The sequence below is a fragment of the Mytilus californianus genome, unplaced genomic scaffold, assembly GCF_021869535.1.
Source record: "Mytilus californianus isolate M0D057914Y unplaced genomic scaffold, xbMytCali1.0.p SCAF_31, whole genome shotgun sequence".
Taxonomy (NCBI): domain Eukaryota; kingdom Metazoa; phylum Mollusca; class Bivalvia; order Mytilida; family Mytilidae; genus Mytilus; species Mytilus californianus.
In genome coordinates, this window is record NW_026262681.1 from 162,852 (window position 1) to 171,970 (window position 9,119).

The window sequence follows — 9,119 nt, forward strand, 5'->3', positions numbered from 1 at the left end:
ATGTGTACTTAGTGACTTAGTGTCCTTTTTTGTTGAGATTGGAGGGGCAATGAATATTTTTGAAATTAATCTAGGCTCAGATCAAAGGTAAAAAGTCCTGCGCCAAAAAAGAGGTAAATTGAATCTAGGAGTGAACGACTCTAGAAAAAATTGGTTTTTAATTTGAAAAAAAAAATCCTTGGGTCCGAGATAACTTTGAAGCCTCAAAGCTCTAAAATCCAAAAGATCAGTTCTTCAAATTACATAATTATTGAACTATTTTCAACCTAAATTGGCAAGAAAATGAATAAAGTGAAAAACTGAAATAGATATTTGAGAAAAAAAAGTTCACTTGAAAAGATATTCTGTAATGTATTGTTGATTTTTGTTTTATTTTCAAGGCCTTTCTTATCCTTTTTGTCTGTGTTTTTATTATCGTACACATATTAGTATATTAGTATAATTTAAAAATATTTAATGTACATTTTTATAACTATATTACAATCAGTTTTGTTGGTGCTGTAGCACTCATACTTTCCATTAGAATACACACTACTCTTACTTACGACATAACTGATCCCCCCCAAAAAAACCAACATTTAAAAACATAAATAAATAGCGGTTTTAACGACATATATATCGAAGATGCATAAAAAATGCAGCCTTTTCTTGCTGTTAGGAGTGGTTCCTAATATTTATTATTGAATACTATCGAATAAATGAGGAGATAAATGAAGAAATCAAACTGTCTTAAACGACATTTTTTTCTCTTAATCCGTTTTTGGTCGAGCCTTCGACGTTTGTCTAAAAAGCGAGACATAGCGATCCTACATTCCGTCGGCGTCGGCGTCGTCGTCGTCGTCGGCGGCGGCGTCCACAAATATTCACTCTGTGGTTAAAGCTTTTGAAATTTTAATAACTTTCTTAAACTGTCCTGGATTTCTACCAAACTTGGATAGAAGCTTGTTTATGATCATAAGATAGTACCCAGAAGTAAATTTTGTAAAAAACAAATTCCTGTTTTCCCGTATTTTACTTATAAATGGACTTAGTTTTTCTGCCAGGAAACATTACATTCACTCTGTGGTTAAAGTTTTTAAAAATTTTAATAACTTTCTCAAACTATCCTGGATTTCTACCAAACTTGGACAGAAGCTTGTTTATGATCATAAGATAGTATCCAGAGGTAAATTTAAAAAAAAAATCCTGTTTTTCCGTATTTTACTTATAAATGGACTTAGTTTTTCTGCCAGGAAACATTACATTCACTCTGTGGTTAAAGTTTTTAAAAATTTTAATAACTTTCTCAAACTATCCTGGATTTCTACCAAACTTGGACAGAAGCTTGTTTATGATCATAAGATAGTATCCAGAAGTAAATTAAAAAAAAAATCCTGTTTTTCCGTATTTTACTTATAAATGGACTTAGTTTTTCTGCAAGGAAACATTACAATCACTCTGTGGTTAACATTTTTTAAATTTTAATAACTTTCTTAAACTATCCTGGATTTTTACCAAATATGGACAGAAGTTTGTTTAGGATCAAAAACTAGTATCTAGAAGGAAATTTTTATTAAAATTTTGTACTTGTTTGTCCATATTTAACTTATAAATGGACTTACTTTTTCTTCGAGTTAACATTACATACAGTCTGCAGTTAAATTTTTTAAAACATTTATCAGATTCATAAACTATCCTGGATTTTTACTAAACTTGGACAGAAGCTTTTTACAATAAAAGAATTTATCGAGAGGAATATTTTTATTAAATTTTTTCCTCATCTCATTTTTATTAAGCCTGCGATTAACAGCAAAAGTAGGCGAGACACTGGGTTCTTACGAATTTTATTCAATATATATATATCGAAGTTGCTTTACACTTATACATGTATTAACATTAATCAGAATATATGAAAATTATGGTTAACGAGTTTTTGTGTTAGACCTTTTTTGCCACTTTTGTTTATGAAGTGACCAAATTTCATTTCTCTGTGACTTTCAAAATTCAATCTTTATTATTTGTCTACAAATAAGTATAGGAACAGATTAGTCTTCTTTGTTTGAACTATAAGAACTAGCTAAGGCCATATGCACTGCTGATATATTCGTCTGTGTAGCCTATAAATACACGCAAAACATCTCTATAATACAGTGATCTGCTGGTCTCACGCAGATATAGTGTTGTGGTTTTTAAAGTCCAGCGCGCTGGTGTGTAACGTCTAGCGCTGTAGATATAAAGTCGAGCGCTAGAGATGTTTTGTTCAGAGTTGGAGATTTAAATATTAAAGTTGAGGACACAATGTGTCCTCTCAATCACTTTTCAATCCTTTATCAAATGTTAATATCGTCGTGAAATGCATGGAATAATTGCCACTGAACGTTTATTAAAAAAAAACATCCAACAATCACTCAGGCAAATGCAAACCAAATGCGCAGATTTGTTTTTTTAACAACGATGTTCTTTTTAAATGGATAAGGCAGATAAATCGAACGCATTTCGACACGTAAATAAACGAAACTCAACGTAAGGTTACGCAACATTCAACAACACAAAACCAATTGGAACACTAATGTTTAACCAAAACAATAAATTACAAGGTTGCAAAATGAATATTAAATTCTTTACTGTTGTCTTTGAACACGCTGCAATATCGGTAGAAATTTTTACTGCATAAAATTACAGCTCCCTTACGATACGTTCGTCGAGTTTCGTCCGTTCGTAAGATGTTGAGAAACCTCTAATACGAGCGAAAAATATCTTTATAAGTAAAGAATTGTCGCATAAAAATTAAATACACGGGAAATGGCAAAGTTCACGAAGTCTAGTCTGATTAATCATTTTACAAAAAAAAAAAAAAAAAAGTGCAAGCAAAGGGGGGGGGCGTACGCCCTCTACGCCCCCCTCTGGATCCGCCACTGCTTAAGAACACATTATTTTTCATATTAAGGTACGATAGAAGTTTTATATTAAGGGCATACGATACAGTTTTGATCCCATAATGAAATTTTGATGAAAATTTGCAAATAGGCTATTTTTTACCTTCTTAAATCAAATATGTAATAAAAAAATATACCTTCATGTGCTACTTTTTGAGTAAAATGAGGTCGAAATTTCAGATATTTGCTCAAAATTCGGATTTGTGGACATATTTTTCCTTCCGACGGAAATGCATAACTTTTTTGTTTTAGAAGATAAACACAAGCTGTTTTTTGTTAAATTATTTATAATTTCTCTTTTATATAAGTATCCTATAAATTTATGAAATTTTTTGTTTAGCAATTACTAAAATTTATCAAATGTTCATGAATGTAGAAAAAAACGTCATTTTTTGCTGTATATTTATCAAATTAAAAAAAAAATGCATTATTGACTTTTTCATGAAAATGGGTACCAATAATCTTTATACGTAATCAAACCGAATGTCATTTTTAAAAAGAGGGGTCCATGAACTCGTTTAAAAGTTAAATCAGTTTGAATGATAAAAATCAGTCGAAAAATACATCTTTTCCTGATATGTCACAGTTAACAGTTGGAAAGCAGGTCACGGTTTGACCCCAAGTCTATCAGCTACAATAGAGTCACGTGACCGTGAAAATTCAGTAAAACTACGGATGAGACAAACCTCACTTTTACTCGCTAAAATACTACTGTCGTGGTAAAAACTAATTGATCAAAATAATCTTGAATATACATAGTTTTAACTCGTCAAAACTTACACATCAACTCAAAGTCCTTTATTCTTTATTTTATCTTCAAACTTGAAGTTTGTGTGAAAATTGTCAAGGCTCCTGATCGAAAAATCAAAATATTTTCGAGGAAACTAAAAATGATGGGCTGAATTTAAATTTAATAAAGCATCTCATTAAGACAAACACTCGATATGAATATCTAGGCAATACAGTTTTGGATACGCAAACGTCATAACGTATAAAGTTATGTTCAACACGAAGCGGTGGTTTTTTTGCCGATTTGTGCAAGTGGTTATCTCCCCTTGATATCACCAGTCAAAAATAAAAACCCACCAAAATGAATAAAAAGGAGTTTATTTTACAAAAATCAAGAAGAAAATAAAGGAAAGTCGATTAACAACTATGTTATTATAATATTAAGAAGAGATACTTCCCTACTTTTCAGAGAAGGATTACAGGTAAAAATTTAAACACAAAAAATTGGTAAAAATAAGATCTAGAAACCTAGCTGAATTGATATGAATTAGCCTCTGGCTGATGAAATTTACTTTCAGTTTGTAGTTTTTATAATGGGATATGGGATCACTCCTAATGGATTTTCTTTTAACTACTTCTAACAATGTTTAATGCAATAAAACATACTGTATACAATTTAAATAATCTTTCTGAAAAAAAAATAGTACTGACCATTTATATTTCATATTTTAATAAAGTGGGACCAAGAGTCACAATTCAATTTCTTCAAAGTAAAAAAGCCTTTTAACTCAAGCCTATGTTTCTTAGTTGAACAGTACAGTAATGCCTAGAAAATATCATACAGAAAAAGGAAAAGTTTACCAAAAAAATGACAAAAATTCTGTAAAAAAATAATGCTTAAAATTATAAGTGAAAGTGACATAATTTTGAATTTTAAAATCATTATTATTGTAAAATTCAACTATTAGATTAGCTAGCACAGTAGCCCTTGTCCAATTTCTCAGGGTATTTTATAGATTATGAAAGTAAACTTTTTGAAAAAAAATGGGGCTTCTTCTCTTCAGGTTGCTGTATCTGCTGCTTTACGTATTTATAAATAAAGTATTGTATATTTTACCTGAATAATTGGATATTAATCTCAGAAATGAAAGTTGGTATGACAAATCTTGTGCATTTTACTTTAATAATGACAATGATGATTAAATTTGACAAGAATTTGCCATTTGAATAAATTCCATTTTGTGAGAACACATCTCTATGAATTAATTTCTTGTTTGACTTGAAAAGCTAGTGTTTGCTCTTATTAATGTAGCTTACTTAGTAAAGAGATAATTAATAAGTAAGGTTTTTAACTTATAAAATATAAATATAATTAACTGACCTTCATTTCCTTTTTTCATATGTTTTTTCCTCCAGAAGTTTTCTTTGCAATGCATTTTCTATTACTATTTTTGTGCTTTTGTTTATCCATAGGCCATCATTAATTTGTCATATTTGCTTCGAGTATAAATGAAATTTTCTTAGACCTATAGTGGCTATTCTATAGTTTCAAACGCCATAAAGAAGAACTTTGTTTATTGTTTCACTTGTCCAATGTGTAAATTTTCACCATGCACATGACCCTGACACATATTTTGTAAACGTTATATGACGTATGTTGAAAAAGAAAACAATGTCACCGTCAATTTGTGTAGGGGATCAAAAAGGGTTTTAATTACTTTAAAATGGAGGTATCGTATGGAACTGTGAAAAACAACAACTTTTAATCACAATTTCATTCATATATATAATAAAATCAGTATTTTAGAATACTTTGGAAACAGGTACAATGAAAAAAAGTTGAACTTTACTGTTTTGAAGTAGAAACGCAGCCAAAACCAGGTACAAGTTGACATGACTGGTGGTCACCAAAATTGATGTATAATAGTAAGAAATGATGGCTTCAAAATTGTGTAGAAATATGAAATAGTTTACCCGGTTTCATTTAAGATTATTACCGTTCTTTTCCGTATTTGGATACGCAAACGTCAAGTTATGAAAAATCGATGTTTTTGGCGAACAACAAAGATGGCTGAATTTTTTTTAGAACGGACAGGATAAAGAAATAGCAATAACAAGCTATTTTTGATAATTTTTGTATGACGTATTGAAACTATATTGGTCGCAAAACCTACAAATTTTAAAATTCAATTATAATAAAAGCATGACAAGTTGAAATAAATACTTTAAACGTCAATCTTTTAGCCGATTGATTTGGCGGACTTTTTGACGTCGCGGACGACTGTAGCGCCACCTAATTAATCCCCCCTGCTATTGTTGCTGATAGAGCTTGACGACAACGGACGATTCCAAGGACTTGCTTTCCAACTGTAAACGTCGCGAAAATAACATTTTACGTTAGCAACGTCATTACCCCCCCCCCCCCTGAAACTGTATCGTATGCCCTTAAGAGAACTCTCACAATGTTAGATCTCGCCTCCATTTTATACAATTATTAATTGATGACATTTTCCGAAGATCACATGACGAGAAATCGTGCCTCTCTTGGGGTCTTGAATGATGAAAGAAATAACCAACATTTGAGAAAATTGCCGGGTCGAAAAGAAAGAGATTATAAGTTATCTACGTTCATATCCGTAGATATGGATATTTTAACACCCTGAAGTATCCAAGTACACCCTGAGGCGAACACCCTGAAGTATCCAAGTACACCCTTAAGATAACTTAATTTGCAATAGTTCTTTTTCATATTACCGACTTTTGACTCTGAAGTATATGATTTTTAGACAGGTTACCTTCTCTGTGGTAGGACATTTCTGGTCTCTATTCAAGTAAGAGCAACTGCTGAAAGAAGTAGGGTCAAGCTTACAATCAGTGAAATTAGTTTGTCATGTATAGAAAACATAAATCAGTTTATTCCCCCCCCCCCCCTCCAAAAAAAAAGTTTTTACTTTATCTAGTTGCTCTTACTCGAACGGGGACCAGAATATCTTACAACAGAGTATGTAACCTGTCTATATATTATTAATTAAATTGAGAATGGAAATGGGGAATGTGTCAAAGAGACAACAACCCGACCATAGAGCAGACAACAGCCGAAGGCCACCAATGGGTCTTCAATGCAGCGAGAAACTCCCGCACCCGGAGGCGTCCTTCAGCTGGCCCCTTAACAAATAAGTATACTAGTTAAGTGATAATGGACGTCATACTAAACATACCGGAGTCAACAGTCGGTAATATGAAAATAAACTATCAAAAGGTTGAATTTCCGCCAATTTTCAGTTAAAATCTTTTGGCGCTATCAAACCTGTACTATGACGTCGACGTTATTTGCGTAATCGTAAAGACAATAAAAAAAAGCCTTGGCACATTGAAGGGGTTTTGTTTACAATTTGTTTGGCAGCGAAAGGGTTAATCTAACTTTTCAGATGATTTTTTTCAGAGAAACATGTTTTCAAGCTAAGAATATTTTGCTTTTGATGTTATCTTCATATAGAAATATCAGTATACTTCAAAAACTTAAAGGTCTGAACATTAACTGCAGAAAACATGGAAAATGATGGCAAAAATGAGCACCCCACTCTACATATCATTTTCTCTTCACTTAGTTTTACATTTGCTTGTTAAATTGAAAACTACTTTGAATATTAACTATCAGCTTATAAATTCTTACCAACTGTACTTTTTCTTTTATTCACCTTTTGTTGCAGTATTCTTTTTATTTTGTTCAGTTTTTATCTGTTTACACTCTTGCTGCCAAAGGCCCTTTACAAAACTTGTTTATTGTGTAGAACGTCACAACGTAACGTAACGCCAAAAGGGGTGCATTTCCGCCACAGGGTTATTTTTCATCTTTTTTTTTATCAATTTTATTTCATTCAGTTTCTGATGCGAACAAGAAGCCAGAAAACGCCCGGTATTTACGTTTGACACCAGAAGCAATTAGAACTATGACTTCACCTAGTTTAGGTGCCAAAAAAGATTTATAACATCATTTCGGGGAATGAAAATTTAATGAAAAATACACCGAAATAATGACTAACTTGCACCTATTTTGACAGTTTTTCCACCTACGTTTTTTTATGATCCAGACAAAAGTTTCCATTGTGTGTTCATTTTGTAGACCTATCCTAATTTACTATATAGTTACACCAATATAATTTTGAATCCGTATTCAATCATAGAAAAATGGACTTGAACTGACCTCCAAACGACCCTTGATTCTGTAATGAGGAGTACCCAACATTGCATCTAAGCTTAAATTCACATCCTTAAAAATTGAATAATAGATGTTTTGTTCTATTTCTTCAAATATTTAGAAAAATTTGACATTATTCCATGCTTAATATTCATTTTTTTTTAGAAATGGATGCTTGTAACTTATTTTATTTGCTCATTTTTAAAAGATGACTTTTTGTGAACGTCGCATGACGACATTTCCGCAGATTTTACTTGTTCAGTGAATGGTTCATCAGTTGATATATATCTAAACATGTTTGCCTATATGTTGAAGGACGTGTATAACGTGAGGGTACCCAAATTGCACCTATTTTGACAGTTTTTTCACCTACGTTTATTTTTGATCCAAACAAAAGTTTCCATTCTGTGTTTATTTTGTAGACGTATCCTTATTTACTATTTAGTTACACCAATTTAATTTTGAATCCATATTGAATCATAGAAAAATGGGTTTGAACTGACCTCCAAACGACCCTTGATTCTGTAATGAGGAGTACCCAAATTGCATCCATGCTTAAATTCACATCCTTAAAAATCGAATAACAGATATTTTGTTTTATTTCTCCAAATATTTAGAACGTTAGTGTCAAATCCTAAAATTAAAAATGGTTTAGTCTCAAAGAAAACTTTTTAAATTTCCGCAGCTATTTTTGTTGAAAAGGTGCAATTTGGGTACTCGGTGCAATTTGGGTACTGTGACGTTAGATTGAATAACTTATTTATTTTGCATTAGAATAGAGATAACTGTATTATATTTGAAGCTTTGCGACGTCAATCGGTAGTTTTACTGTCGCAAATATCCGTTTACCTTTCTCCGCTACGCGTCACCAGGTAAGCTCAATTTGCGACAGTAAAACAACAGATGGACATCCGCAAAACTTCAGTTATCTCTAAATTGCTTTTGCTCCCACAGATAAGATATAACGGAAACGTTTTAATATGTTGTAGATTATCCTTCATTGGATTTATGACTCGGAACATCAATAATTAACACGGTTTAGATATACTTTTATACGATTAAAATATATTTAAGTCCGATTTTTGCATAATCTATGTGCGTACAGTGTCAGGGTAACACATTTCAAATAATTTTTTTTCATATTTTCTGATTGCCTTGATATCTGCAAAAAGAACTATTTTAGTATGTAAATGATAACTCTAACGAAAAACCACAGCTTCTTTATTATTCTATGCATCATTTTTTCTACAAACTAAATTCAATCGGCGTACATGAAA

The 9,119-nt window shown here is 31.7% G+C and overlaps 1 long non-coding RNA gene across 1 annotated transcript in view; it reads right to left on the bottom strand.

Moving 5' to 3' along the window:
- The window catches only part of LOC127736451 (uncharacterized), a 39,911-nt gene extending 32,488 nt beyond the window's left edge, over nt 1–7,423 (bottom strand). Inside the window, exon 1 of the long non-coding RNA XR_007998969.1 lies at nt 7,318–7,423. This is a non-coding gene — a long non-coding RNA (uncharacterized LOC127736451). The remainder of the gene's footprint in view (nt 1–7,317) is intronic.
- Nucleotides 7,424–9,119: the final 1,696 nt, after the last annotated feature.